Source organism: Choristoneura fumiferana, chromosome 2 (assembly GCF_025370935.1).
Source record: "Choristoneura fumiferana chromosome 2, NRCan_CFum_1, whole genome shotgun sequence".
Classification (NCBI taxonomy): domain Eukaryota; kingdom Metazoa; phylum Arthropoda; class Insecta; order Lepidoptera; family Tortricidae; genus Choristoneura; species Choristoneura fumiferana.
This window is the reverse complement of record NC_133473.1, coordinates 11,802,175-11,812,973: the sequence shown is the minus strand read 5'-3', so window position 1 is coordinate 11,812,973 and position 10,799 is coordinate 11,802,175.

Below are 10,799 nucleotides of genomic sequence, written 5' to 3'. Positions count from 1 at the left end.
TTGCTCAGGGACTATCAATGCTAGAAAGCTGTAATTTTGCACGGATATACAGTTGTGGTCATATAATTAAGAACGATTTTTTTATAGAGAAGATTTTTTCAAACTGACAAGTGTTACTAACTGCATGTATATTTTTGTACTTCTCTCGGTATCGTAAAACAATTCCGTACTAGCGGTAAATTCATTTATACATATAATTGGCTAAAAAATAAATATATAAACTTTATACATTACATCTAAACCTAGTATTACTACTTACTGGCTGGTCATATAATTAAGAACGCTGAATAGTTTATTTTTTATTCAAATTTATATAGAGAACGGACGGCCACTTTGTGGTTTTAGGTTATTATTCGAATAATTTTGGCGCCATTTAGTGCCGTAAAAGTCTTAAAGGCGATTGCTTCATATAAAAACCATGGGGAAAAATTAAAGTTGTGATAAATCTACAAGAGAAGTAATACTAAAACTTCGCGACAAGAATTGGTCGTATAAACACATAGCCGATCATCTGCAATGTTCAAAAACTATGGTTTTCCACGCCATAAAGCATTTTTCCACGTATCAAACTACTTCAAATGTTCCGCGTGTACCTAGACAAAGAAAGTCATCTCGTCGAGATGATCGAAATATCGTTCGTTTGGCAAAACAAAATCCTTTTAAAGGGTCTAATACCGTCTAATGAGTTAAGAAAAAATATTTTGGCGAAAACAACCCTTCAGCAATCTCGGCACGCATTATTCGAAGGCGTTTGGTAGAAGAAAAGTTGCACGGAAGGATAGCAAGGAAGGTGCCTATGATGAAACGGTGTCATAGGCAAGCCCGGCTTGCATTTGCAAGAAGATATGAAAACTGGACAGTCAGACAGTGGAAAAACGTTCTTTTTTCTGACGAGACGAAAATAAATAGGGTATGTTCTGATGGCAAACGATATGTAAGACGGCTTCCAAATAAAGCATTCGACCCAAAGTACACAAAAGTGACTTTAAAGCATGGCGGGAGAAATGTAAAAATTTGGGATGTTTTTCTGGACATGGTGTTGGACCTGTTAGGCTGATAGAAGGAAACATGGATCAATTTCAATACAAAAACATACTGGAAGAAACAATGTTACCATATGCTGAAGGCGTGCTTCCGGTTATTTGGACATTCCAGCATGACAATGATCCCAAGCATACTGCACGTACCGTTAAGGAATTCCTCACATCGCAATCAGTTTCTGTCTTAGATTGGCCAGCCAACAGCCCCGATCTTAACTCAATAGAGCATCTTTGGTGCGAAGTCAAGAAAAAGGTTTCAAATCGACAGTGTGGCAATTTAAGAGAACTGTATGACGTATTCTTAGAAGAATGGAGCTCTATCTCTCTTGCGAAATGTCAAAAATTGATAGATTCAGTGCCTCGCCGGTGTAAGGCAGTAATAAAAAGCCGTGGACATGCTACTAACTATTAATTTTAGTTAAAATGTATTAAATTGCTTTTTTTTGTGTACAAACTTCACGTTAGTGTGATTTAGTTAATCTAAGTTTCAAATAAAAAAACTTTCGAGCAGTTCAATAAATCGTTCTTAATTATTTGTCCAGCTTCATTACTATTTTAATTTGTTACTAAAGAGAATAAAAACAAAATTTGTAAAAAAATGTCAGCAATTTTATTATTTATCCTTAATCCCGTTTGCTCTATTCATGTGGCTATTTCATAACGTAACTAGTTACTTCTAAGAAGGAACCACGACTACACATGACATGATTTAGTTAAAAATAATCTGGAACTTCAAATCGTTCTTAATTACATGACCACCACTGTATATGTAAACTATGCCGACAAAATGGTACAATAAAAAAAATTTTTTAGGGTAGGTACCTCCCATAGACGTAAAGTGGGGGTGATTTTTTTTCTCATCCAACCCTATAGTGTGGGATATCGTTGGATAGGTCTTTTAGAACCATTAGGGGTTTGCTAAGACGATTTTTCGATTTAGTGATTAGTTTGCGAAATATCCAACTTTAAAGTGCAAATTTTCATTAAAATCGAGCGTCCCCCCCCTCTAAAATCTAAACCGGTGGGTGAAAAAAATTTGAAAAAATTCAGGATGGTAGTAAGTAGGTATATCAAACTTACAAGGAAAACTATAACGGCTAAGTTTGCTTGAGAATTATGTATTAGTAGTTTCAGAGTAAATAGCAGCCTAAGGTATAAAATATATAGGTAGGTATAAAATACGAAATCCTTAGAAAAATATGACTTAATTTTTTCGTAATGGATATGGAACCCAATTTTGGCGCTGTCCGACACGCTCTTGGCCGGTTTTTAGTTTTATTGACCTATTTTGATTGATTTGATTGATTTTTAGTTTTATTGTATATAAATGTGCTTCGGAATTGCACGACCTTATTCCACCTGCTCCTTTCTTCCACAGGTCGACCAGAAGTAGGCGGGGTCTCCACCCTTACGTTGTCAGTATTCCAAAAATCCGCACAAAGCGTTTTCGCTCTTCCTTCATCAATCGCACAGCAAAAGAGTGGAATTCCCTGCCTGCGACTGTGTTTCCTGAACACTACAATTTGGCCGCCTTCAAGTCTAGGGTGAATGAGCATTTACTAGGCAAGCGTGCTCCATCGTAGGCCTCATCCTCGCTTTCCATCAGGCGTGATTGTGGCCAACGCAAGCCTATAATGTATAAAAAAAAAAAAAAAAAAATTGAACCCATGCACTACCCTGTGCTTGAGAGGCGATAGGTCAAACCTAAGCCACCGGCTCGCACCTCTGAGTTTTTCGAAATTAATGTGCGGAATTACAGTCATTTGCAATGTACCACGAGCTTTGCGGTGAAGGAAAACATCGTGAGGAAACCTGCAGAACCTGCGAAGCAATTCAATGGTGCGTGAGAAGTTTCAATCCGCACTGGGCCCGCGTGGGAACTATGGCCCAAGCCCTCTTGTTCTGAGAGGAGGCATGTGCCCAGCAGTGGGACCAATATAGGATAGAAGTGAATAAAAAATACTATTCAAATTGATTCTGTCGTTCAGAAGCTTCGCGCGTACCTACATAGATTTCAGCGATTATTTTTTAATTTTATATTTACTTCATTACCTTGGATTTTATTCCCAGTAGGTAGTCACGTGAACTTGGTCAATTTCTATTAAATAGGTAATAAGGCGTTCTAGTTCATTTCTAGTCACATCTTTCAGTATCTCATTCCAATTTTACTTTTCATCCTTTGCATATGCTTGAAGCTCGGACAAAACTGAGCAAATAAGTGCAATAAATTAGTGAACACTAGGTTGGTAAAAAGTTATCTAAATTGAACATCCGTCTTAATAGAATAATGTACTTAGTTCGGGCATTAGAAGGAACCTCAATGTGATATTATGGTCGTGTCAGACACATCAACAGGCCCGTGGGCAGCTAACGTAAGCTGTAACGGGCAATAAAATAGTCATTAGTCAGAATGTCAACCTGGAACCCTGGGCGACTGAGAATCGCTCGAAGGATTATCGTCATTGTTTTGAAGGTTTTCTGTTTGTTATCCTTTTATATTAGGTAGGTAGGTACTTTCGTCATAGTCAACGTTAATACGTTGTTATTTTAATGACTTATCGTCGGGATAATGCAAATTCGCGCTTATCTACCATACGTAAATATACCTACTGCGTAGGTATCTGATGTACCTACGTGTAGTTTTACAAGGGATCGTTTTAACTTCATATTTGTTTCTTTAACGAATTTGGAGTAATTAGTTGTAAATTAGATTAAAAAAAATGTAGGTATGTAAATGTAATGTTCGTCAGTTATATTTCCAAAAATATCGGACACATATTTCCGACAGTTAAATGTTAAGGTGATGAATAATAAGGTGATGTTAAACCTACGTACACTTTTTAACTGATTGATTCCTTTTTAGGGTTCAGTACCTCGAAAGGAAAAAACGAACCCTTATAGGATCATTTTGTTGTCCGTCGGTCCGTCTGTCAATACCCTTTTTGTCAGGAACGCGTGGAGGAAATTTATATCAAATACTCAGGTCTACTGTCCTTGGAGCTGTGAAAAAACCAAACTTCTAAGCCAATGCAATCAAAAGATACAGCCGTTTATGCCGCAAATAATATCTGCAAATTTTCGAAACTCGCAAGGGAATCAAAACCTACAGGGTAGGTACCTACTTCCCGTGAACTCAGAATCTTGAAATTTGGTACGAAGCGACTTCTTATATAGCACAGATAAAGGAAAAATTGCGAAAACCGTATATTTTTAGTTACATCATATTATTATAATAAAAATATTTTTAATAATTTTAAAGTTACTGCCTACAGGTTTGTACGGAACCTCGGTTCGCGAGTCCGACTCGCACTTGGCCGTTTTTTTCGTCGTATTCCTGATTGGACATATTCTTGTTCCCGAACATTGATGCGTTTCATCTTCGTAATTTTTTGTTTGATTGACAAAAGAAAAAACACGTGTCCATTCTTTGTGATATCTAGCTGAGATACTTCATTGTTTTTTTTTCCAGAAATGTACCCAATTATCCTATGCTTGTTACACGGGTTAGCATTATCCCCGACGTTATGCAGGTGCTACATGTGTGATGTCTTAGTTAGCTTAATATGGACAAGTTCTATGAGTTGTGTGAAAGTGCCCCCAGGCACAGGTGGCACGTATCGAAGGCGAGAGGAGAGGAGTATAAATAGTGTCTTCAAGTGTGGGTTAGATGGTAGACGGTCGCGACCCGGTTACGCTAATCCAGCCGTGCGCGGCCCTGCCGATATCCTGCGCCCGCGCAGGGCTTGCGGTAAACAAACAACTGCACTGTAACTCGAGCAATACATCACACAACTACATAAGTGCCTCCCGTGATTTAGATACACGTGCGAACTGTGGCCGCCGTCTATGATATGTGGCAGTGGCAACTAGGAACGGCAACACCAGAAAGTTCTGATAAACAATTTTATCTATTAAATAGTTTTATACCTACTTACCTAGATATCCATTCTAGGAAGTTATCAGTAAATTGCGTTTATTTTTAGAAAAGAAAATACATTATCGTAATACGAGTAAACAAGCATTATTTAATTAAAACAATAACGTTTTAATTCTCGTTGATTGGATAATTTTGATACTTAAGTGCCTATTAGCGACGTCTTACGTTTGACATAAGAATCCGAGAAATTGCATCAAAATGTTGGTTGGTCAATAATATTATTAAATTCGTTAAGGGAATTGTATAAATGTTAGAAGCTTCACGCAGTTAGTTGATTTGAAAGGTCGAGTTTTTAAAATTTTAAACATAAAATGCTGACAATGGACCTAGTGACTAGATTGCATTGTTTATAGATGATATATGTGCTTGGGACTTTGCCCCCGCCCGACCGGTCTCCCACGCGATGCGAGCATGATGCAGTAGCGGCCGTGGGCTATTCTCACTTATACCGCCGTGGGACCCGGGGAGAAAATAGTAAATACTCGTAGTTCAAAGGAAAACCACCAAATTCAAAATTACATCGTAGTTGAGAACTTTAGGCTAATGTTATCCAATATATGGGGCATGGTACGGCAATGGAACACATATTTTAGTTTTTAATGTTTTTCTCATTTTTCCATACGGGATTAAAATGCCGAAAAGCACAGGATAGTTAAGCCTAGTTTAGACTTGCAAGTAACATTCAATTACATTGCAAGGCTGGTCAATGGAGCAACAACCAACAAGGCAAGCGCGCGTAGGACGTCCAGCAATGGATGGATGGAAGGTTGGACGCTTCCAACCGAAGCAACTGGAGGTCTATAGAGGAGGCCTATGTTCAACAGAGGACGTCTATGGCTGATATGATGATGATGATGAATGGAGCACCGCAATGTAATGGTGGTCTAACTAAACCAGGCTTTCCAAGTGGGAGTAACCTGCGTCCACTCTACGAGCGGGCAGGGGCTACTACGAAATTTGAAAATCGAAGTTCGTATCGTACCGTCCCTCTCACTCTCTTATTTATTAATATACTTAAGCGTCAGCGGGATGGCAAGATACGAAGTTCGAATTTTGCAGTTCGTAGTTGGTAGGTACAGCGCGAGGTTCTGTCGGATCGGAACCACTGAATAGATGATGTCGAAAACAAACGACAGTTGCGTGCGTCCACGGCAAAATACAATACAATACAATGGCTCTTATTTGAACACCACAAGTAGTGCAGAAAACAGAGGCAGGTACTATCCATCCATTCCAGCCTATATACGTCCCACTGATGGGCACGGACCTCCTCTAAGAATTCTTGCGCTTGGGCCGTAATTCCCGGTGATCAGGAATTGAAAATAGTTATTTGTGCAACAAGAGGGCAAAGTTGTTCAAAATATCCGCATTTGGCTTTGATACACATAGGCAAACGTTTGTCAAAATTATGGACGATATACCGCAGCTCTTCCACAGATATTTTTGCCCATTCCTTGGTGAGTGTTGCTTTCGGAGCGCGTCTACACTTTGGTGTTTTTTATCACAGGCCCTTGCTTATAAAATTGAACACAAACTATAATCGAGAAAAACTAACAAAAATGCAACGTTGCCAGCTCAGCAAGTATCTTAACTACAACATATAAAAATTGCATATTGCCTCTAACTGTCTGCCTGTTGATGTATTAGGAGAGGTATGGGACAAGTTTTCTGCTTGCCTCAAATACTTAAGGTGCGGCCACATGCAGTCGCTCGTCGCTCGTTTGCAGCGATAAATCTGGTCTCGTGACCCCATTTTGAATGTGATTTTGCATTTCCCGCTACTCAAAAAAGTAGCGTCAAGTCGCCGCGTCGAGCAGCAGCGACATAAGATGGCTACTTGCAGGAATGATCTTGGTCTTGGAAGCTGATTTCTTAATCTCATTTAGTAGCAGTCAATGGCAGTGGTACAAAGAAAAGAAATTGGAGTGAATGAAAAAAAAACAGTGTTTTTGCCGAAATTAAAGTGTTTTTTTTTTCAGCGATAAAGCTCAACATTTTCAACTCTTTCTATATCTATTGGAAATGAGCGTCGAGCGATTTGCATGAAGACGCGCCTTTAACTAACCAAAAATTGGTGACAGCACTCCTACCATTGAAGAGTTCTGTGCTGCGCAGATGAACCTGATACCAGGAAGTGATCAATACTGTGACGCTTACGTTTCTTACTAAGCAAAAATAGATGGAATAAGTAAAACAAAGACGTCAACAAAAAAATAGGTATTTATTTGGGCTCAACAGTCCCATAAAAAAACTGAATTTAATTTTGAGCAATGAGAGGGTCGTGGGGGTAAAGTCCTGTCTGGTTTCCCTTCGTAGTCCGGTACTCCCCTGCCTGGTCGACGAGCCGAAGACGGGCCCCGGTCGATCAGCAGTGACGAGGGGGTAAGGCGACTCGGAGCGGACGGAACTTCTCTCGCTCCTTATGCCGGGATTCGGGATGTTAAGGCCGTGTGCTTCTAGCGTAAAAGTTGCACCCAAAATTGGGTGCGAGGTAGTAGATACGTAATTAGCGCCACCGAAGTACGTCGGCGTTAGTAAATTTATTATGCGTATTATTTGATTGTCAAAAATCTTTATCAAAATGAATATCACGAAAACATTTGTGCAGGTTTGCAGTGCTCTATACTTGCAACTTAAACAATGAGGATTAGATTATAATATAATACTCTAAGTAAATTAGATTTTTTAGAACGATAAAATTTTTCAGCTGCACAGGGCAGGTAGGTGTAGGATACCTTCATTCCTGAGAAAAAGGGTCTTGACAGATGGACGGACAGACATACGGACAACAAAATGATCCTATAAGCCATAAGGGTTCCATGCCTCAGTTGCCAAAAACGAATAAATTAATAGTTTAAAAAACACTAGAAAAACATGCTTTTATTAATGCACGTAAAAACAAAAAATAAATTATGGATCGTTCAAGTTGTCTCTATTTCTGGGCTGAAGTGTAAATTATGTGCTTTTAATTATAATATTTGACTGTAAAAACGTGGGGCGCTGGAACAGGAAAGACGTTCTTGTTTAACTTGTTGAAAAATCTTATTCTTATTTTTTGTTTTTACGTGCATTTTGTTTTCTAGTGTTTTTTTAACTATTAATTTATTTTATACTTTTTGGTCTTTGATAACGAAATATTTTTAACATTTATACATTTATTATAAGTAGGCGAATGAGCCCGCATCCTCTCCATCTCCGCCAGTGCGTCTGTATTGCATGGTGTTTTATCTGTCAGCTTAGAACAATGACATGCCAGTGCCTATCTTCCGGCTTCATCATTAGACTCTGAAACCTGATCGTGTTCAAAGTCTATTACGTGGCCTTTCTCACAAGTGCAAACACGACTATGATACGATATTCCATCATGAAGTTCCAGTTCCGGCTCCATCATCAGACCAGTTCGACAGTACCATATTATTGTATTGTCATCAGAACTACATACAGCTGCCAATTTTCATTACGCTACGACCCTTGGAAGATGGTTAAATTAGTTACTTTAGATTCCATTACATAGTTACATACAGGTCGACCTAATAAAAGCGTGTTAAAAAGATTTTTACGTTGGCACATTATAAAATACTAGCTTTTGCCCGCGACTTCGTCCGCGTGGAATAGTAACTTTGGGAAGTATTTAATTTATTTAGGGTACCTATTCTGCCAATAATAGCACATAGAAACTTCTACGGTTTACTGAAAATAACTTAATCACGTGCGAAATGACTTGCCATATAAAGATTCATCGATTTATCTTCGATAATGACGACCTTCCATATGAACTTTCATTCCCTATTTCATCCCCTCACAGGTCGAATTTTCAAAAAAGCTCAAACAAATAACGACTTATTTCTTATTAAGTGTCTAAATGCCAAGTTTCATGGTTTTATTTTCGACAGCGACGAACTTCCACCATATAAACTTTCACCCCCTATTTCAACCCCTTTAAGCCTCTTTTTCGCGATAAAAGATAGCCTATGTTCTTTCCCAAGGTCTTTTCATCCAAATCGGTTCAGCTGTTTTTGCGTGAAAGCGTAACAGACAGACAGACAGACAGACAGACAGACAGTTACTTTCGCATTTATAATATTAGTATGGATTAGTATGGATTAAGTGTCTAAATGCCAAGTTTCATGGTTTTATTTTCGACAGCGACGAACTTCCACCATATAAACTTTCACCGCCTATTTCAACCCCTTAAAGCCTCTTTTTCGCGATAAAAGATAGCCTATGTTCTTTCCCAAGGTCTATTCTATCTTTGTACCAAATTTCATCCAAATCGGTTCAGCGGTTTTTGCGTGAAAGCGTAACAGACAGACAGACAGACAGACAGACAGAGTTACTTTCGCATTTATAATATGTTCTTTCCCAAGGTCTATTCTATCTCTGTACCAAATTTCATCCAAATCGGTTCAGCGGTTTAGCCGTGAAAGCGTAACAGACAGACAGACAGACAGACAGACAAACAGACAGACATAGTTACTTTCGCATTTATAATATTATAGTATAGTATGGAAGTATGGATTAAGGGCCTAAATGCCAAGTTTCATGGTTTTATCTTCGACGGCGACGAACTTCCACCATATTAACTTTCACCCCCTATTTCAACCCCTTAAAACCTTTTTTTCGCGATAAAAAATAGCCTATGTTCTTTCCCAAGGTCTATTCTATCTCTGTACCAAATTTCATCCAAATCGGTTCAGCGGTTTAGCCGTGAAAGCGTAACAGACAGACAGACAGACAGACAGACAGACAGACAGACAGACAGAGTTACTTTCGCATTTATAATATTAGTATGGATACAGTACAGTACACCTAGTTGTCACTTTTTGTGCGGTGGTCATAGTTTTGTTGAGGACGAAAGAAGAAAATGTTGGCATTTTTTTATTACGCTCACGTTGATATCATTACAGCTTTAACTAAGGGTATCTATGTACAGCAGATAATACTAACTAATGTCTAACAGGCGAATACCTAAGATAAAAGCAATCTCTACTCGGTGCCATTTCTGACCTTTCACGTCTGTAATTTTCCATTATTCACGTTGGGTAACGCTTGTTACCTAGTAAGACTAGAGCTCTAAGTAGATATTCTACTCGTATCTATGGAGATACTAGAGTAAACATTATCGCTAATAGGCAACCCGGAACTAAGAGAAACGCGCGAGTTGCAGTAGCCGCCGAGTCGCGTTGCTGATGATGATGATAATGGATGATGGACGATGGGCGATGGACGTTGTACGGGAATGGACGATGGACGAGAATGGGCTATGTGCTTGTTTGTTATTAAGTGCCTAAATGCCAAGTTTCATGGTTTTATCTTCGACAGCGACGAACTTCCACCATATAAACTTTCATCCCCAATTTCAACCCCTTAAAGCCTTTTTTCGCGATAGTAGATAACCTATGTTCTTTCCCAAGATCTAGTCTATCTCTGTGCCAAATTTCATTAAAATCGGTTTAGCGGTTTAGGCGTGAAAGCCTAACAGACAGTTGTCTGTCTGTTACTTTCACATTTATATTATATATTAGTATAATAGTATGGAAGTATGGATATTTGAGAAATTAGGCATAATTTAACTTAAAAAAAACTAATCCATTTACAATAATTCTTATATTATGTAAATAATCTCACAATACCTAACTCCATTCGTAGTGGTTTCTCGTTTGACTTTTTATCACGTACAAATGTTTCTTTAAGTTGACAAGTAGGTAGGTATCCCTTAACGGGTCGAGAAACTGTTTATCCAATTTTTTTTTGTCTAAAATGGTAAATAATTGTGGTTTGCGAAAAGATGATTCATGCGCGCTCGGGTTAGTTGCACGCCG